This window comes from Mustela nivalis (genome assembly GCF_964662115.1).
Source record: "Mustela nivalis genome assembly, chromosome: 9".
Taxonomy (NCBI): Eukaryota; Metazoa; Chordata; class Mammalia; order Carnivora; family Mustelidae; genus Mustela; species Mustela nivalis.
In genome coordinates, this window is record NC_139028.1 from 71,977,160 (window position 1) to 71,998,899 (window position 21,740).

The 21,740-nt window shown below is 44.9% G+C and overlaps 1 protein-coding gene across 7 annotated transcripts in view; it reads left to right on the plus strand.

Moving 5' to 3' along the window:
- The first annotated feature begins 20,068 nt into the window (after positions 1-20,068).
- AMPD3 (adenosine monophosphate deaminase 3) overlaps positions 20,069-21,740 on the plus strand; it is a 46,556-nt gene continuing 44,884 nt past the window's right edge. The window contains exons 1-2 of one of the 7 annotated variants that reach the window (XM_082683068.1): positions 20,467-20,571; positions 21,159-21,260. The gene's annotated coding sequence lies outside the window, so the exon portion shown is untranslated. The other 6 variants (XM_082683079.1, XM_082683078.1, XM_082683075.1 and 3 more) reach the window with 6 other exon arrangements.

The following is a 21,740-nucleotide window of genomic DNA, read 5'->3' on the forward strand; positions in this document are numbered from 1 at the left end:
TGGATGGTGACATGAGTGAGAAATAAACTTTTGTTAGGTTGGACCACTTAAATTTTGAGGTTTATTATATTGTATCTTATCATACTCCAAATAATGTAATTATTTTACAGAAGGTTCCTGTCTTATGGTGGTTCGACCTAGAATTTTTTGACTTTATGATGGTGTAAAAATACCACCATACTTTGGATTTTGAATTTTGACCTTTTCCCAGGCTAGCAATATGTAGTACAATACTCTCTCATGACGCTAGGCAGTGGCAACGAACCATAGCTCCCAGTCAGCCACGCAGTCAGAAGGGTGAACAACTGATACACCAACAACCATTCTGTTGTTCACTTTCAGTACAGTATTCATTAAATTATATGAAATATGTAACACTTTACGGTAAAATAGGCTTTGCGTTAGATGATTTTGCCCAGTTGTAGGCTAATGTAAGTGCCGCTAACAGTCGGGGATGAGAGAAGAATTAGGCACGAACCAGTCCGCTGCAAGAGATTAGGAGCAGGGGACAACAGTCGAAAAGGACGGCTGGCCTGAGCATCTCCACAGTCTCACTTTTATTGGATAGAAAACAATAGCCAACAGAAGGATTGATGAAGGTCAAACGTTAGTCCTGTCTTGCAGACAAGCAAGGAGGAGGATCAAGTTTATAGTTAAACAAGCACATTCAAAGGACTCATCTAACTAACAACGGGCACTTCTGGGATGAGAAAGGAGCGATAAGGGATAAGGGAAGCAGGCAGTTTTCGTTCCACCCTGAGCTGACCGGGCATTCCCAGGTGCTCGGCTTCGGTGAAGGGGCGGCCTTCTGCCCTGAGCGAGTCGGGCATCCCCAGCTGCCCAGCTTCACGGTCGTATATCGTCCTTCTCCCCAAAGACCTGTTGCCAGTATATGTATTGCTTAAGGCCATATCTAAATGTGCTTGGTAACTAGTAAAATCCTCCAGGGGTTACAGTTTAAGTAACAAATTGTTCCGAGGGGCAGCAGCATGTAAGTGTTCTGAGCACATTTAAGGCAGGCTAGGCTAAGCTGCGAAGTTTGGTAGGTTACATATAGGACATGCATTTTGACCGATATTTTGAACCTACAATGGGTTTATTGGGACAGAACTCATTGTAAGTTGAGGAAGATCTGTAAGAATACAAAGTGGTATCTCTCAGGCCACTGCTATAACAGCTTATTGGTCTGAGAGGAAAACTAATGTTGGAGACTGGAAATATCTCAATGCATGCTCTGTCTTAATAAATAAATCAAACTACTTTTATAAAAGTAGTTTGATTTATTTATTAATTACAAATATTTTATTTATTTTATAGGAGAGACAGCAAGAGAGGGAACACAAACAGGGGGAGTGGGAGAGGGAGAAGCAGGCTAAGCCACCCAGATACCCCTAAAAAAACTACTTTAAAAAAAGAAGGATAGGTGCACCTGGGTGGCTCAGGTGGTTAAGCATCTGTCCTTGGCTCAGGTCATGATCCTGGAGTCCTGAGATTGAGTCCTGCATTGGGCTACCTGCTCAGCAGGGAGCCTGCTTCTCCCTCTGCCTCTCCTTCTGTCTCTCATGAATTAAAAAAAAAAAAAAAGAAGATATAGGGACTTGAACAACAGCATAAACAAACTAAGCCTAACATAATAGCAAAATATCTTCCACTCAACAACATCAGAATATACATTCTTATCAAGTGCACATGGAACATTCTCTATAATGGGCCATATGTCAAGCCATAAAACAAGTCTCAATAAATTTAAAGGTTCAGAAGAATACACATTCCCTGACCACAATAGACATCAGTAACAGAAGGAAATTCGCAAATATGTGGAAATGAAACATATTTCTTCTGAATAGTCAATGGTCAAAGAAGAAATCAAAGGGAAATTAGAAAATGATTTGAGATGAGTAAAAATGAAAACATAGCATACTAAAGTCTTATGGGATATAATGAAAATAGCGCAAGGAAAATTTACAGCTATAAATACCTTTATTGAAAGAGAAAAAAGATGTCAAATCAAGAACCTAAGCTTTCATCTTTAGGAATTAGAAGAAGAGCAAGCTAAACTCAAAGCAAGCATAAGGAAGGAAATAACAAAGATTGGATCAGAAATAAATAAAATATAAATAAGAAAAAAACAATAAAAAGGGGCTCCTGGGTGCTCAGTCATTAAGCGTCTCTGCCTTCAGCTCACGTCATGATCCCAGCGTCCTGGGATCTAAAAAAAAAATAAAGAAAATTAACAGAAAAAAAGGTGTTTTTTTTTTAAGGTTTTATTTATTTATTTGACAGAGATCACAAGTAGGCAGAGAGGCAGGCAGAGAGAAAGAGGAGGAAGCAGGCTCCCTGCTGAGCAGCGAGCCCGATGCGGGACTCGATCCCAGCACCCCGAGATCATGACCTGAGCCGAAGGCAGCGGCTTAACCCACTGAGCCACCCAGGCACCCTGATTTGTTTTTTAAAGATCAACAAAATCAACAAATTGACAAGCCTCTACCTGGAATGACAAAAAAAAAAAAAAAAAAAAAAAAGAAAGAAATAAAACTCAAATTACTAAAGTCAGGAATGAAAGAGGGGTCATTACTGCCCACCTTACAAAAATAAAAAAGAATATAAAGGAACACCATGAACACTTACATGGCAACAAATTAAATTACCTAGATGAAATGAACAAATTTCTAGAAAGGCATAAATTACTGAGAACATCTCAAGAAGAAACAGAAAGCAATTTTTAAAGATTCATTTATTTATTTGAGAGAGAAAGAGCACATTAGCTGTGGGGAAGGGCAGAAGGAGAGGGAGACAATTGCAAGCAGACTCCCCATTGAACACAGAGCCTGATGAGGGTCTTGATCCCAGGCCCTGAGATCATGATGCTGAGCCGAGATTGTGACATGAGCCAAGATCAAGAGTCTTAACCAACTGAGCCACCCAGGTGTCCCAAGAAGAAATAGAACACCATAATAGACTTCAAACAAGTAAAGAGATTGAATTAGTAATTAAAAAACAAAACGAAACAAAACTTGCCACATAGAAAAACAGTGGACAGATGGCTTCACTGGTAAATTCTACCAAATGTTTAAAAAGGGGTTAACTTCAATACTTCACAAATACTTCCAAAAAATATAAGAGGAGGGAATATTTTCAAAGTCATTTGATGAGGCCAGCATTATTCTTATGGCAAAGGCAGAGTAGAGTAAGGTATTCCAAGCAAAGAAAACTACAGACTAATATCACTTATGAATATAGATGCAAATATCCTGAACAAAATGCCAGCAAACTTAAACCAGCAGTATGTACAAAGTATTATATACCAAGTGGGATTTATCTCAGGGGTGCAAGATTGGTTCAACATACCAAATCAATAAATATAATATACCATATTAATAGAATAAAGGACAAAACCCATGTAATCATCTCAACAAATGAAGAAAAACATTTGACAAAATCCAACACTTTTTCATGATTAAAAATGCTCAACAAACTAAGACTAGAAGGGAATTTCATAATCTGCTCAAAAGCACCTACAACCCCCCCCCCCCCCACTGCTAACACAGTACTTAATGGTAAAAGAATGAAATCTTTATCCTTAAGATCAGGAATTAAAAAAAGAATGTCCACTCTTGTAACTTTTATTCAACACTGTACTGTGGGCTCTAGCCAGGGGACTTAGTCAAGAAAATGAAATGAAATGAAATGCAAAGCATCTAGATTTGAACAAAGGTAAAATGATCTCTGTTTGCAGATGACATATTCTTGAATATAGAAAATCCAAAGGAATCCACAAAAAATCTCTAGAATATAGGGTATAAGATCAATATACAAAATTAGTTTATATTTCTATATACTAGTAATGAAAAAATGAAGTTAAGAAAAATGAAATTAAGAAAACAATTCTGGGGTACCTGAGCGGTTTTAGTTGGTTAAGCATCGAACTCTTTTTTTTTTTTTTTTTAAAGATTTTATTTATTTGGGAGATAGAGAGAGAGAGTGAGCAAGAGAGCTCTATGGGGCAAAGGGACATAGAAAGAGGGAGAAGCAGGCTCCCTGCTGAGCAGGAAGCCTGATGTGGGGCTTGATCCCAGGACCATGAGATCTTGACCTGAGGTAAAGGCAGATGTTCAAGTGACTGAGCCACCCATGCACCCCAGTTATATTTCTTTTTGGGGTGATGAAAATATTCTGAAATTAGATAGTGGTGATGGTTGCACAACTCTGTGAATGTACTAAAAACCACTGAATTATACATTCTAAAATGGGGAAACATTACTGTATGTATAAGATTTGAGAAGCATATCTCAATTTAAAATGAAAAAAGAATGTATTTGGCTGTTTTGTCAGCAGAAATTAAATGGTATAGACAAAGTCCAGAATACTGAGGTCAGTCAACTTAGAAAAGCTGGCCGTGTCTAGGTCCCAAATAGTAAGAGATGGAAATTTAAAAGGCTTTGCGTGACAAAGGCCCAAGAAGATGTTTCAGCTGATTAAAGTGAATCATGAAAATATCTGATTAAACGTGTGTTCTTTATTTTAGCTAGCTTCAAGAAAATCACTATCACGTTGAAAGAAAGAGCCTGGGGGCAAGAAGGCATAAGAATAAAGCAAATTCGAAGATTGAGTGTTACAAAAGAACACTGAGTATGGATATGGGCAAATGGAATGGTCTGGATGCCAACAGACTAGAAGCTTTACAAGTTTTTGAGAAAATTGTATTGTTAAAGAAACCCAAGTTTGTGTGAAAAGCCTGAATTTGTTAGTTAAGCCTTAAAGCAACCTCTGGCAGGAAGTTGCACAGTCCCTAGGGACAGCATTCTCCCCATCTCTCTCTTTAGATGTAGCCAAGGAGAATAAGGGTCCAGGAAGGAGCCAAGGATCACAAAGGATGAGACAGCTCGTGCCCCAGGCTAGGCAGCTTTGATATCTGCCCATTGGTATTTCAGAATTTTAATACCAGTGTGTCTGTGGAACAGTGACCTCTGTAGGTCTCTCAGGCAACCCCTGCCCTTTTCGTTTTTTTTTTTTTTTTTTTTCGTTTTTTTTAAAGATTTATTTATGGGGTGGGGTGAGAGTACGTGTGCATGAGTTGGGGGGTGGTGGTGGAGGGGCAGAAGGAGAGGGAGAAAGAGAGAGAGAATCAGGCTCCATGCCCACATGGGCGCCCTGTGGTCATGGGGCTCAATCTCATGACCCCGAGATCATGACCAGAGCTGAAATCTACTAACCTACTGAGCCACCCATGCGACCCTCAGTCTTCCCCTTTCTGAATGGGAGCGTTTACTGAAGTTATCCTATTCCTGATCCATTATTGTACATTTGTGTGTTGGCATGGGTTTGAAGCAGACGACTTGCCTTTTTAGTTCCCAGGGTTTCAGCCCAAGAGAAACTGCATCTGATCTTGATGGAGAGGACTACGAGAGGCAATGGCAGATTGGACTTTGCATTGTCTTCCACAAGGACCAGTTGAAGGTGTTTTACTTGTAGGAAGAAGAGAACAAACAAGTGTTTAAAGACCAGAAGAGTATACTCTGGTGGAGACTGTTGTCGCTTACCACATGGGTTCACCAGGGACTCCTCTACATTTCCCGGCCTGCAATATTGGCCAATAATTTTCTTTACTTGTCTTTACTTTAATTGTCTTTCTGATACCAAGGTATCAAGTTTGGCAAGACTTATAAAAATGAGTTTGGATATTTCTTTTCCTCTATTCTATGGATACATTTGTTTAGATCAGCATTATTTGGACTAAATTTTTGTAAAGCCATTTGGATCTGCAGTTTTCTTTGTGGGAAGAGTTTTAGTTTCAGATTCAATTTCTTTGATAGATATAAGACATTCGGCATTTTTAAATTTCTTCTTGCAGTAATTTTGGTAAATGGGTTTCTAGGGAATTTGTATATTTCACCTTAATCTTCCAGTTTATTGGCATAAATATGGGCAGAGTGTCAATTTATTAACATAAAGTTGTTTATGATATCATCTCAATGTCCTTTTAATGTATGTAAGATTCATAGTGATATCCCATTTTCAATATCTGATTTTGGTATCTGTGTTGTCTCTCTCCCCCGCTTTTTTCTCCCCTCTAGATTTGTCTTGCTAAGGTTTTTTTTTTTTAATATTTTATTTTTTGATTTAATTTAGAAGGAGAGAGTGAGAGAGAGAGAGAGCGAGCGAGCACGAATGTGATTGGGGGAGGAGATGAGGAACAGAGCGGTAGGAAGAGGAAGAAGGAAAGAATCCCAAGCCGACTCTGCAGACTGCCCATTGCCTGCAGAGCCTCCCATGGGGCTCAATCTCACAACCCTAGAGATCCCGACCTGAGCTGAAACCAAGAGTTGGAGGCTTAATCGACTGTACCACCTCGGTGCTCCTTGTTAGGGGGTTATTAATTATATTAATCTACTTAAAGATTAAGATTTTGGCTTTGTTGATTTACTCGATTGTGTCTTTTTTTGTTTTTTTTTTTTTAAGATTTTATTTATTTATTTGACAGTAGATGGAGAGGCAGGCAGAGAGAGAGAGAGAGGGAAGCAGGCTCCCTGCTGAGCAGAGAGCCCGATGCGGGACTCGATCCCAGGACCCTGAGATTGGCTTAACCCACTGAGCCACCCAGGCGCCCCTGTGTCTTTTTTTTTTTTTTCCTTAAATTGATTTCTGCTCTTACCTTTTTGCTTCCCTTCTGCTTTTTTTGGGTTTAATTTGCTGTTCTTTTTCTAGCCTTTGAGTTGGAATCTTAGATCATTGGTTTTCAACCCTTCTTGGTTTTTAGTATATAAATTTAAAGGTTTATGCTTTCTTCTAGGTACTGCGTTAGTAGTGTCCCTGGCCACACATTAAGTAGTCAGGGGCTCCTAATGGTGGAAATGTGGGATGGGACCTGCAGGAATCTCTGAGTCATTGGAGGAAAGCCATGCAGAAGAGCTGCCTGGCCTGCATTGGCTTGTGATATAAGAAACAACTTTGAGGTATCTGGCTGCTGAGTTTTCCATCTGGTTTATTTGTTTGTTTTGTAGTTTGCTGTAGCTTGGCCCGTTTTACCTGATACAAGAGGACTTGTCTTATATCAGCGCCTGTGTTGGTCCACATGACAGTTTTCCAAGACCTTTTCTCTTTTACATCCCCAAATATCAATATTAGGAGATTCTTGCTGTCACACAATTTTACTGAAGATGGGGGAGGGTAGTGAAGAAGTATTAATACAGAAAAAGAAGAAGTATTAATACAGAAAAAATCCCTATGAAAGGGAGGGGGAGGTATGTTAAATTTATCAGTGTTTCCTATTATCTTCTGTACTAATACAGAAGATACTAATACTGTACTAATACTGTACTGTATTAGTACAGAAGATAATAGGAAACACTGATAAATTTAACATGCCTCCCCCTCCCTTTCCTAAGGATTTTTTCATTGTCTTCTCAGTCTGACCCTGCCCTGTTGTCAGGTTTTGGGGTTCCCTTCTCTGTTTAGACTCTTCCCATCCCTCCTATTCCAGAGCACCCCAAACTCTCCAACTTTTACATATAGCTTTTCCTTACCTTGGATAAAATAAAATTCCTAGTAATGGTGTCTTTTCTACTGATCAAGGCACACCCAGAGGTCTGGGACAGAAGTGTGGCTGGGGGCCGCCTGACAGAAAATCAGAAGAGGCACTCTGAGTTGAGAGGATTTTCCCCCAGAACCCAGAGTTGTATTTAAAAAGGTTTTCTTGGGGTGTCTGGGTGGCTAAGTGGGTTAAGCCTCTGCCTTTGGCTTAGGTCATGATCTCAGGGTCCTGGGATCAAGCCCTGCATCAGACTTTCTGCTCAGTGGGGAGCCTGCTTCCTCTTCTCTCTCTCTCTGCCTGCCTTTCTGCCTACTTGTGATCTGTCTGTCAAATAAAGAATAAAATCTTAAAAAAAAAAAAGGTCTTCAGGGCGCCTGGGTGGCTCAGTGGGTTAGGCCGCTGCCTTCGGCTCAGGTCATGATCTCAGGGTTCTGGGATCGAGTCCCGCATCGGGATCTCTGCTCAGCAGGGAGCCTGCTTCCCTCTCCCTCTCTGCCTGCCTCTCTGTCTACTGTGAACTCTCTCTGTCAAATAAATAAATAAAATCTTTAAAAAAAAAAAAAAAGGTCTTCTTACCACCTTTTTTTACATGCTCAAGTTTTTACTTATTTCATTTGTTTTATTTTTCACTTAGTTGAAATCCTGCCCTGCACCCTACTTTTATGACTTAATGTTCTATCATGAGTATTTACTGTATTACTATATGATCTTGGTAAACATTATTTTACATTCACATTTTTTTCCCATTTAAAACCCCAATGATCAGTCCTAAAGGGCGTAGGCAGGAATTGCCAACTTCCTGAAATCCCAACCACTGGACAGAGAGCATTTAACAAATTGGGCTGCATGACTTTGGCACTGACAGCTGATCAGAAAGAATAGTAGAAAGTCTGTGGGACAGGACACCTGAGTGGCTCAGTCGGCTAAGCCTCTGACTCTTGGTTCCATCTCAGGTCATGATCTGGCAGTTGTGAGATTGAGCCCTCCATCCAGCTCCTGGTGGGACAGCCTGGTGTCCTGAGAACCAGGATTGCCAGATTCAGATGCATCCGGGTATGTCTGGAGCAGTTTTTTTTGGCGGGGGTGGGGGGTGGGGTGGGGACCAGGCAGCAGTCTGTTGTCAGAAGGGTTTCCCTAGGAACACCCGGGAAAGGGTCCAGCTTGTGAATGTGTCTCGCATGGCCCTGACCCCGCCTCAGAGGCAGGGGCTCTATAATGGTGAGTGAATAAAAGCAGGGCAGCTTCACTGAAATTTCTGTGGGGGTATCAAAACTTCTTCCTTGGCGTTCTCTGCAATAGTGACCCACAGAGGAGGGAAGGGATGGTGGAAAGATCCTCCACCCCCAACCCCCACCCCCTTGATGGATAAGCCTGGGACACAGGCTTATTGGACACAGCTGCCGAAGCTGTCAACGGAACCAGCCTATGGAAAAGCAGGGTCTCTGAAGAGTTGCCTTAAGAACCGGCAGGATAGGAGTGCCTGGGTGTTTCATTTGGTGAAGCATCTGCCTTTGGCTCAGGTCATTATCTCAGGTTCCTGGGATGGAGTTCCCCACTAAGTGGGGGAGTCTGCTTCTCTCTCTCCCTCTACCCTTCCCCCCTAGCTCATGCTCTCCCTCTCTCAAAGAAATAAAATATTAAAAAAAAAAATCAACCAACCAAAACCAAAACAAAAACAAAAAACCAACTAACCAAACTGGCCATGACTTCCAAGTTCAGTCTGACTGAGAACCAGTCACCAGCTAACCAAAAGGCAAGGGAGGTCAGAGGACCAAAGTGGTAACTCAGCACCATTCCCAGATCCTCAGCTGAGGAGGAGAGAGAACCTGGGAGGGGCAGGTGGGCTCAGCCAGGTGCCTGCGGCCATCAGGTTCATAGGAAGGCCTGAAGTTAGAGGCAGGAAAACCCCGTGCAGAAGAGTAGGGGTTTAGCGAGGGGTCTGCATACATAGACAAGGCTGTGAGGAGGAGAATCTGGCTTGGAGTCTGGCTTTCCTGGAAGCCTGCCATGTAATTAGTGCCTCTGCTCTTCAGACTTGTTCTTTCAGGCCCAGGAAGGTAACACCTTGATGTTACTAGCCCTTGAATGTTGTACAAATACTCATGGTTTCCTCCACCCTTCTTGCATCTTTGTCAATAGTCCCTCTATTAAATTATCTGTTAAATCAATTATCCCAATATGAATGTACCATCCATTTGCTACTAGGACACTACTGATACAGGGCTATTCTGTTGATGGCACTGGGAAGGCCCCCTGGGACTCTGGTTCTCAGCAACCAGCTCTGGAGACAGGATGAGGCCGAGGTTTAAGTGGTGGACCCCTGCAGGGGAGTTGTGTGAGGAAGACACAGCGGGTAAGGAGAGAGACTGATTTCATTGTCATACTCCAGAGATCCCTGTTAGGAATGGAATTTGGCAGTGCAGTTAGGCAGGACACATCGGGATAGGTAGAGATTAGATAGAACCAGTTGGGAGCAGGGTGAGGTGGTGCTATTAAGAGGCAGTGTAACCGTCCCTCAGAACAACGTACTGCATAAAATATAACCCATGAGAAACTAGACTAGCCATCAAGCATGCTTAGATTCAGCCTTAAGAAAAACATGTACTGGCAACAGGCCTCTGGGGGAGAGGACGATAGATGTCCTTGAAGCCAAGCAGCTGGGGACGCCTGGCTCGCTCAGGGTGGAATGCTGCCTGCTTTATTTTCCCGTTATCTCCCCTTCCCCAGAGAGCACCTGCAGTTAGTCAGACAATCCTTCCATTTGGGCTTGCTCACTGCAGGTCATGTACTATGTGACCAGACATGTTTTGCCTTTCTTCTTACGTATCTACAAGACTCATGGTCAATGTCTAATTAACTCCGGCTTCTTTGTTTGTTGTTACCCACTTTCTAATAAATTTGAGACCAAGGAGTTGTTCGGGGGACAGACTTTTCTACTGTCACCCCCTGCTCCCTTTGTCTTGCAGCTGACTTGTTTGTGCCTCACTCTTCTCCCGAGCACCTTCTGGAAGTGGCAAGGCAGAAAAGCTAATGAAGCAAGACCACAGCCCAGGATCACTGATCACCCAGATTTTATTCCACTTGCTCTCTGGAGAAGAGCTGAGCAGAAGGCTAGACTTGGGTTGGATGAGTGATTAAAGTTAGAGCTCATGAGGAAGGAGTAGGGTGGGTTGGCAGCTCCCTGACGGGGTCTGGCACTCGTGGGCCCCTCTGCAGATTTGGCAGAAGAAATGAAGATGCTTAGGGACACCTGGTTGACCCAGTTGGTTAAGCATCTGCCTTCGGCTCAGGTCATGGTTCCAGGGTCCTGGGATTGAGCCCTGCATCTGGCTCCCTGCTCAGTAGGGGGTCTGTTTTCCCTCTGGCTGCTGCTCTCCCTTCTTGTGCATGCTCTCTCTCTCTCTCTGACAAATAAACAGATGAAATCTTAAAAAAGAGAGAGAGAAATGAAGATACGTACAAAACAGCATAGGGAGGACATTCTTCTCCACTGACTACAGAATATACTCTCATGGAGGAATGTTTGAGACAGTTACTGGAAATACTCAGAAAACCCAAGGAATTTTAAGACAGCTTTGTTATAAATTTAATAAATGCTGGAAAAGTGACAGGATTTAGAAAAGTTAATTTAAAAAAACACCACCCTGGAGCACTAAATCTGGTTTTATTTACCCAGGCCATGTGGTACTTCCCTTAGTAAACTAAAGAATTTATAGACATTGGAAATTGAGGTTTTATTGTGTAAACTTAGAACATGCCATCATGAATACATGACAGAAATAACATGGGGGGAAATGTCTGCAGTATTATTCCCTTAAATTCTCCCAGGGCCTTTGCACATGCTGTTCCTAATGTCTGGAACCATCTCATTCCTCAGGTCAGGGTTTCTTGTTATGCCCTGATATAATTCTTGTACTTTTCCTTTACAGAACTAGCACTATTGGAAGTCATGCTTTTTCTTTTTTTTTTTTTTTAAGGATTTTATTTATTTGCCCCCCGCCGCCCCACACAAACAGCACAAGCAGGAGGAGCAGCAGGCAGAGGGAGAAGCAGGCTCCTTGCCGAGGAAGGAGCCCGATGCAGAACTTGAACCCAGGACTCCAGGATCACGACCTGAGCCAAAGGCAGACGCTCAACCGACTGAGTCACCCAGATGCCTGGAAGTCATGCTTTCATGGGGTTGTTTGATCAGTGGCATTTTTTACTCCATAGTCGATAGCCTCCAGGAAGGCAAGGGCTGATCACCATTGTTGCTCTAAAACCCAGGGCCTGACACCTGCCAGATGCTTAATAGGTATTTCACAGATGACTGCCTGAAGAACTTTTAAAGCATGCCAAGTTAAGATGGGCTTCCCAAGTAAGAGAAGGTAAAACATAACATAATTTTGGTAACCTGGGCCTATGTTGTCTGCATTTGTCCATGTAAAGACATTCTTCTGACACCATACTAGTAAAATGGGAGCATTTTATACCAGCATGGTAACTGCCTACATTGGGACTTGATGAGGTGAGGGTAGAATCCTGCCCTTGTAGCATGAAACACAAATAACTCCTTTGATTTCCCCCAAATTGCCAAAAGGCTTTCACTTGACTCAGAGGTCTTGGATCTTGGAATGGCTGCCACAACTATGCAAACATCATGGCATCCTGACTGACCCAGAGAAGTTCTGAGGTGGTGAGGAGATCAAACTGCACTGTGTTGGTACGTTTCCTGCTTTCTTTGATGTGAGATTTTAGGCCTGTTATCATCTAGTTAATCACGAAAGTCTATGGCAGTTATATTTGGAAAGGAAGGCTACGCCTGGGCAGAGTTGTATGTGAAAGAAGAAGCACCAGGGTCATTGGTCAGTGATGCTACGAAGCTGCTCAGTGTGACCCATGGGAGTTAAGTGGACGTGTGATATGGTGGCTTCATTAAAAGACATTTGGCATATGCCTTCTGACTTTAACTCTCCCTTCCTTCCATCTCCTTTCCTCTTCCCTCCCTCCTGTCCTCCCTCCCTCCCTCTCTCTCTTTCCTTCTTTCAAGAACACTTACCATGAGATTTACAGTCTTGACAGGTTTTTAAGTGTACAGTACTATTATCTATAGGCACAATGTTGAACAGCAGGTCTCTAGAATTCTTCTGACTTGCATGAAATTTTATATATGTAGTATTTGTCCATCTGTGTCTGGCTTATGTCACCCAGCCCAGTGTCCTTAAGGTTCATCCATGTTGTTATCCATTTCAGAATTTCCTTCTTTTAAGGGCTGAGTAATATTCCAGTGGATGTGTATATCATATGTTCTTCACCCATTCATCCCTTGATGGACATTTAGATTTTATCCGTATCTTGGCTATTTTGAGTATTGCTGCAGTGAACATGGGAGTGCTAATATCTCTTGAGATACTGATTCAATTATTTTGGATAAATATGTAGAAGTGGGATTGTTGGATCATATGGTAAAAAACTTAATAACAACCCCCTCCCCCCTACCAATAACCTGATTTTAAAAAGGGCTAAAGACTTAAATAGACTTTTCTCCAAAAAAGACCTCCAAAAGGCCAACTGGTAAAATTGCTCAACATCACTAATCATCAAGGAAATGCAAATCAAAACTGGGGGGATTCTCTGGAATGTGATGGAGACATGAAATATGCAGATGGGCCAGTGACTGGGACTTCTCTTTCAGGGACAGTTGACAGATGATAGATACTGGTGACTTCCAGATGATTTATTTTTCTTTCTCAAAGGCTCAATCTTGAGAAAAATCACGAGTGATGGGAACTTCTGCCCACCTTGAGCCGTAAGGGGCTTGTCCAGTAATCTGTCCCAAGATTTCTGAAGGATTCTGGGAAGAGCTTCTGTATCATAATGACCTTTGGATTCTCTTTCCTTGTTATGTGATAAGCCTTTTTTCTTCTGACAACTGCCTTCTTTTGTTTTCTGGGTTCTTTCAGGGTGGAACAGAACTCTTCCTTCTTTGTTCCCTCAGAGATTAAGCAGCTTTGCCTGAAGATTTGTGGAGTCAGATAGCTGACTAAGAGCCCTTTGCCTTGTTCACACTTAATGATGCAAAGTTGTGAAGTAACAGTTTTTTTAAAATTCAATTTTTGATTTTTTTGTTCTTTCACCTAGTTTTTCAACTATTTTTTATTGTAGTAAAACATATAGAACATAACATTTGCTATTTTTAACATGTACAATTTGACATGCATAATTCAGTGGCATGAATTAGGTTCACAGTGTTGTGCAACCATCACAATTTTTTAAAATATTTTATTTATTTATTTGACAGAGACACAGTGAGAGAGGGAACACAAGCAGGGGGAGTGGGAGAGGGAGAAACAGGCTTCCCGCTGAGCAGGGAGCCTGATACAGGGCTCAGTCACTGGACGCTGGGATCATAACCTGAGCTGAAGGCAGAAGCTTAATGACTGAGCCACCCAGGCATCCCAATGATCACCAATTTTTAAGTTATTGATTTCCCAAATCAAATTCTTTTCTTTGGAAGATTTATTTATTTATTTGAGAGAGAGAGAGAGAGAGCGCACAGACGAGCAGGAGGAGGGGCAGAGGGAGAGAATCTCAGCAGACTTCTTGTCCCACTTGGGGCTTGACCTCATGACCTGAGCTGAAATCAAGAGCCAGTAGCTCAACCAACTGAGCCACCTAGGTGCCCTTCCAATCAAATTCTCATACAGAGTCCTCCTTTCTCACCCAAGGTGTTATTATCCCTAGTGAGATCATAGTTAGGCTCATTCCATTGACAGGAATTCAGGAACTGGAAAAATCCCTATGCTTCCCTCTGATAAAATTTCAGCTACTGCCATTCCTCCAGATGTTCCTGGTAGCACCCACGGAGCTGAGGGTGGATTGGGTGTTGAGTACTGTCTGGAGTTTGATGCTCAGCTGGTAAGCAGACATGGAGGGAGAGGATAGCTGCACACTTGTGCTCCCGGCTCAGCCTTTGACCCTGTCACTCACTGAATGGTTGGGCGGGCAGTTCCAAGGCAGGGATTGGGAAGGGGACAGCCTGAGTTAGCAGAATGCTAGAAGCTATAGGCAGGAGGGGTCTTGGGAATGAGTATGACCTAAAGGGTGTGTGTGTGTGTGTGTGTGTGTGTGTGTGTGCATGTGCAGGGGGCAATGGGGAAGTTGTATCTCTGGGAGACGGAGGTCACAGCCTCATCTGAGACTATTCTGCCCACCACCATCTTATCCTTCCCAGATAATTCTAGAGGACCACAGTCATGCTAGAATTTGACATTTGACTTTCAAATTATAAGGTAAAAGATGAAGGGAGTTGGGGGCAGATGATTTGGGGAGTTCCGACAATGGGTTAAATGTGCAAGGCTGTCTGAGGCTGTGACTTTCATTGTAGAAGTTCAACTGCAGAGTCTCACCAGAATGGTGTTGTAGCTCATGGGGGAGTTTTGGAGAGTATGAAAGACACACGACATGGGAATGAGCTAGGGGTGAGCTGGAGCAATTGCTTAGGAGTATCTTGTACAGAGTCTTGGAGAGAAGGCAAAGACAACAGGCCATTCTTAGATGGGGAAGGGAACTGCTAATTGCCAGAGATCATGTGTCTATGAGCACATAGGTAGGTGTGTTCTGGGGAGTGTCATCCCCCTGACTACTGAGAGAGAGAGAGAGAGCATTCTGTGGCCATATGCTGGGGGCTCGCGCCTCAAACATCCACTAACTGGCCCTCCTTACTGCAGTGCCAACAGGAGTGACTCTAAGCCCAAGGTCTCCAGTCACCCCCAGACTCAACACCAGTCCCACCCCTGAGCTCTCCCCTCTCCCTCTGCTTCCTGTCACAACAGCTCCATTTCCACGACTGAGTACATGTGCTCTGGGTCCAGGGCCCAGCTCTCACACTAGTTTTTTGAAGTACTCAGTTTTGACTCTCTCCTTTCTAGAAACCCATTTCAGAAAGAAGGAACCAGCTGTTAACTGTAAGGGGACTGTTCTGCCAACTGTCCATCTCCAGCTTGCTCAGGGCTGATTGATGTCCAGAGACTTAAATTCCTGGGGAAGGATATGAACCTCAAATTGGAGCGAGAGGCACTGGCACGACACTGGCAAGGGGCCACAAGCCCCTTCTGTGCCCAGAGCCAGGAGAACTGCCTTGGGCACTCTTCTTCCAGCCTCCATGTACTCCTGATATACCTATTTCTGTCCGTTGTTAGACCATATGCCAGGATTTCAGTCCACTCAATGAGTAGTAGGAATGAGCTAGGGGGTGAGGCACTTGGTTTGAAAACTGGGTGTATTTGATGAGGCTCTGTTAACACACTCAGAAGCAAAGCCCCTTTCTCACTGTCCCCTGGGGGGAGGTTTTGGCTTCTATAACCCAGGAGACTATAAAATGAGGCAGAGAAATTGGGTATTTGGAGGCTGCTACGGCCATCTTGGATGTGGGTATACGTTATGTAACAATCACCCAGAGGAGAGCATTAGTGGGGGTGGAGGGTGGAGCCAGATCCCAAACACCTCTGGGTTGCCAAAAATGCTCAAATAACACCCACCCCCCAGTGGTATTAGGACTCAGAGCACTGTTGGAGGTAATCTGCAGCTCTGATCCCAGTGCTCTCCAGGACGTTCAAGTCTGAATGACTGGAGCAGATGGGAAGAGAGCAGGAGAGGACTCCGGATGTCTGCCACTGGTGGCAGAAGCATGGAGAGAGACTGGTGGTGGGTCTGCTAGGGATGGGAGAGGGGGCTGTATGGGCAGCGACTAGTTACGTGGTATTCACATGGAACCGAGACAATGGCAGGGATGGATTAAATCAATGGTCTTCAAAGTGGGTGTTAGGATGATCCACTGGAATGTAAAAGAAAAATTAAAGCTTCTATTTATATTTATGTTTGAGACTCAAAATAAATAAATAAAGGTTCACCTATACTTACTATGTGGATTGACATAGGGGCCATAACTTATCCCTTGCTTCCGGTGGTGTCCACATCATGTAGTTAAGGTGTCCTCAGGGAAGAGGGGGGTTCTATTCCCCAGGGGAAGAGGTGACTATGGTGCTTTCACTGGTTCAATTGCTTTTAAGTGAATCCCGAAGTATGATGAATTATTTGTATCCCAGGTGGTAGAAAGATAGATTATGTCATCTAATTATCATTTAACTAAGTTAATTCTCACAAAAGGAACAAGTGGCTTGAGAAGAGTACTGCAAAGACATCCACAGATTGAAAATAACATGAACAGGGCACCTGGGTGGCTCAGTGGGTTAAAGCCTCTGCCTTTGGCTCAGGTCATGATCCCAGGGTTCTGGGATCGAGCCCCGCATCGGACTCTCTGCTCAGCAGGGCGCCTGCTTCCCTTCCTCTCTCTCTGCCTGCCTCTCTGCCTGCCTGTGATCTCTGTCTGTCAAATAAATAAATAAAATTTAAAAAATTAAAAAAAAAAAAAAGAAAATAACATGAACAGTGTGAGCGAAATCAAACTCAGAAACATGGCAGGGCTAACAGTTTCCAACTACTCCTATGAGATCCATTATGATATATCAGAGAAGGGAGTAGACCAGAAAAAGCTGAAATTTATGAAAGAGACTGCTTGTAATACTGATCTACATCACTGTGATTAACTAACCTAAGGGTGTATTGGGCCCTGAGGTATCGGCTAATAATATAAATGCTCCATTCATAATCAACAAGACGTGTGAATTCTACGTGACCAGAGCTTGAAGACAAATCTCTACAAATTAAAAAAATTTTTTTTTAAATTTATTTATTTGACAGACAGAGATCACAAGTAGGCAGAGAGGCAGACAGAGAGAGAGGAGGAAGCAGGCTCCCTGCTGAACAGAGAGCCCGATGTGGGGCTCGATTCCAGGACCCTGGGATCATGACCTGAGCCAAAGGCAGAGGCCTTTTAACCCATTGAGTCACCCAGATGCACCATAATCTCTACAATTTTTTGAGGAGGAATATTCCAAGTCCTGCGGCACTTAGTTGTGTACTTTGTGAGCTATCATTAAATGCAATAAACATGTCTAAAAATCTCTTTTGAGCAAAATCCCTTTTACTTAATAGTAAAAGGCAAAATGTCAGTTAGTGTCATTGGGAAAAACCTCTGTTGCATTTGCCATTGTTAAGGGGGATGGAATTAGTACAGAGAGAAGAAAGTGATACCAAAAGATGTGTTCTGTTGAAAGACACACAAGAAACACTATTAAAGATTTGAAGAAAAGGTTTAGAACACATGATGTGTGTACACATTGCTGACATGTTTCCCCTTACCCTTTTGCCAGACTTTTCAATGATGATATTCATAAAGAAATAATTTTTGTAACCTACTAAAGGAAAGATGTTTACAACCTGAATGGCTTAGAACATGCTGTGGGTTGTTTTTTTTTTTCTTTTAAAGATAATTTCTACATTTGAGAGAGAGAGAGAGAGACCCAGCAGGGGGAGGGCCAGAGGGAGAGGATCTTCAAGCAGACTCCCCACTGAGCCCAGAGCTAGAAGCGAGGCTCAATCCCAGGACCCTGAGATCACGACTGAGCCAAAACCAAGAGTCAGACGCTAAACTGACTGAGCCACCCAGACGCCCAACATGCTATGGGTTTTATGTGTAATAGGAACCACTGAGGGAGTGGCTGCCCTGACTGGAACACAAAACTGGGAGTTGGGAGCAGCGAGGGTCTACACACGAAACTCATCCACTGCATTACTCATTCATAAATTCTTGATTGTGGGGACGCCTGGGTGGCTCAGTGGGTTAAAGTCTCTGCCTTCGGCTCAGGTCATGATCCCAGGGTCCTGGGATCGAGCCCCGCCTCGGGCTCTCTGCTCGGCCGGGAGCCTGCTTCCTCTTCTCTCTCTCTCTCTGCCTGCCTCTCTGCCTACTTGTGATCTCTGTCTGTCAAATAAATAAATAAATAATCTTTTAATAAATAAATAAATAAATAAATAAATAAATTCTTGATTGTAATTGAAGTTGGAAGGGCACATAATACTATATGATGTCAATCACATGGCTAATTTGAACAAAATATGTATTTTTTAAATTTTATTTATTTATTTGACAGAGAGAGATCACAAGTAGGCAGAGAGGCAGGCAGAGCGAGAGGAAAAGAAGCAGACTCCCTGCTGAGCAGAGAGCCCGAAGCGGGACTCAATCCCAGGACTCTGAGATCAGGACCCGAGCCAAAGGCAGCGGCCTAACCCACTGAGCCACCCAGGCACCCTGAACAAAATCTTAAGTACAGTAGCATCTTTACAATACTTCGTAATGAAATATGGAATGAGACTATGAAATCCTTCATATTACTCAAAGGTTTACTGATTATCTCAGGGTGAAGAACTTAAACACTGTGGAATTTAAGATGAGCTTAACAGAAGGACCAAGGATTCCAAATGTGCTGACCTTTGACGTGTGCTGGCTTGTGACTGTCACAGATACATGCATCCACATACACACACAGAGTGTATCGTTTCAGATAAAGGTGATATTTTTGCCGTGAATATAATTGTGTTTGAAAGGAATCATGTTATAGGGAAAGAGTTTTGAAAACTGATGTTTGGAACTGTTTCCATTGTCATGTGATTTTAGTGCGTCTACTTATCTTTTGAGCTATCTCTTTTGGGGGGGCAACAACAGCATTAGGACTAAATATTGACATTAACTGAACTTAAGAACATACTTTGTAGATTCACAAGATATTAAACTAAGATTTATTAAGACCATTTTTAATCACGTTGCTCTCCCTCAACAGATTTTTGCAAATAACTTTAAAGTGAAAGGAAAAAGGTCTATTGTACCATTCATTAAACATGAAGTATTTCTTTTTAAACATGAAGTATTATCTTAACCACATTGTTTGACATCCGTTTTAGGTATGCTGCATAATATTAATACAGTTGTATGTGCATATCATTTATAAATAAGTAAACTGTAAATACCAGTTTGTGGGGGAGAAGGAATAAAACTGGGTGTTTAAGGGAGGCCACTTAGTGACAGCAGTTGGCACAGGGAAGACACAGTGGGTGCTCACTAATGACTGGTTCCATCTCCTCCCTTGGTGATAGGTTTGATGGGAGAGATGATAAGCAGGGAGTCAAGGATGGCTCCCCGATAGGGCCTGGAGAGGAAGGTGGTGCTATCATTCACTAAGACTGGAAACACAGGAGCAGGAGCAGGTTATGGCACATTCCTGGGCAGAAATTGGGAGTTTGAGTTTGGGACTACAAATCTCCAGTGGAGATGGCCCCCAGGAAGCTGGATTTGCCACCTTCACCTCTAGGACGTTTTGTGTTGGAGGGGAGGCTCAAAAGTCATTAGGCAGAAGGAGGTTGCTGGGGAGGCCTGCAGAGTGATCGAGGGGACAGGCTGCGCAGGTACCTGGCGGAACACCACAATGAAAAGCTGGGCCTCCAAGGCCGAGAAGGTGTAGTCACCAAGGTATGTAGGAAATTTGGAGAGAAAGCGGCGGGCGCCAACTCTGGAAACTTTTGTACTTCAAGCGATCCAGAAAGGAAGGCGTGGTCAGCAGGCTCAAACCCTGGAGAGAGCAGAGGGGCTACAAGGCACCCGCTGGATTTAGCAACTAGGAGGTCAGTCGGGACTCGGAGGAGCAGGTGTACAAGCCCGAGAGCAGGGGGAAGGAGTGAGTATGGAAGTGTGAGGGAGTGTGTGTATTCGCGTGTGTGTGTGTGTGTGCGCGCGCGCGCGCGCGGTCCCGGGCGCGCGCGTGCTGGGAGGGGCAGGAAGGTGATCCAAGGAACTAGGCTGACACCCGGCTGATGCTTGCGGGTTCGTTCAGCTACAGGGAGTAAGTCACCTGTTTGGGGGCCGTGACCCCAGACTCTCACCTTGGGAAACGTCATGGTGAGGGAGGAGGCTCGGGCAGGTCCAACCACCGCGGCGAGCGCTCTCTGGGCCCGGCGTGTGGCCGCGGAGGCGAGTTCGAGGAGCCGGGCTGGAGGCTGACCCCGGGCTGCGGCGGGCGCGCTTCCGGCCGGCGGGGGGACAGGGCGGCCACCGCGCCCCCGGCGCTCTCAAGTTTCCTGTTGGCAGCGCCGCCCGGGCGCCTCAGGTAGCGGCGGGCAGGCCTGGTTGGTGGGTGGCGGGCAGGCGGACCTGCGCGGCTGCGGCGGCCCGGCCCGCGCCCTTCTGCTGCCCGCTCGTCGCCTCTCGGCTCCGCGCCCAGGTAGGGCACCGACCCGGGCGGCGCGCGGCTGGCGGGCTTCTTCTGCGAGGAGGCGGCTCACCTCTTCCCGGCGGGCCGGCCGGGGGTTCAGGGGTACGGGGGTGCGGGCGCTCCGGCGCCGCGGCGCTGAGCCGGCAGAACACTGGGTCCCCGCCCCCGCCGCGGTCTGCACGGCCAGCGCCCGCTCAGCTGGCTGGGGGCGCGGCCTGGCCCCGGCCGGGCCCGTACTGGCTGCGGTGCGGGGCAGCCCCTCCGCGGCGCTTGCGGTGCGCCCTGCCCGGCGTGGCCAACTGCCCTCCAGCCCCGCGGGCCGCCCCCTTCAGGCCCACGGCTGGGCCCTGGCCCCGGCCCCGGAGCCCATGAGTGCGCGCGATGCTGCATTGCTGACCTTGGGCCAGCGGCCCGCGGCCCCTGCTGCCCAGGTCGGGAGCCCGAGCCCCCGGAGGTCGGATCCTTGGCTCTGGGTTTCCCAGGCCACCCTGGCGGCGGCGCCAACCCCGGACTCAGCCCTGTCCTGGCCCTTCCCTGTGCTCCTGCTGCTGTCTCTGCGGTGGCCTGGGCTCCAGACACCTCAGGTGAGCCAGCCTCATCTCAGTTCCCTGGCGGCCTACGTTGGATTCGAGAGGTTTATAGAAATTAAGGGACCTGAGACAAGCTGCCCCTTAAGGTCCGGTACAAGTTTCTAGGTGTTTGACGTCCAGCCAGATGCCCACTGCTGAGGTCGGCTTTCCACCTAAAAGGCAGGGGGATGGACAGAATGACAGGGTGTGGGTTCACTTGAGGCCTTCATCCTTACCTCTTTGGCTGCCTCCCAGCATGGGAGGTGTACTGGCCTATGAAAGTCTGCTTTCTGCCCTTGAACTTCCTGGTAGCTGCTTTGCCAGCAGAGTTCCTAATGGCTCCTCTCCCCTGGCAGAGGCCTCTGGGGGAAGTTTTGAGAGACCCTGGAGTAGGAGAGGCTTGCTAACTACAGTGTCATTACCCCAGACTTTAGGTCCTTGCATGTGTCTCGAAGCTTGGGGGTGACAAATTAGCAAAGGATACAGGTGAAAGCT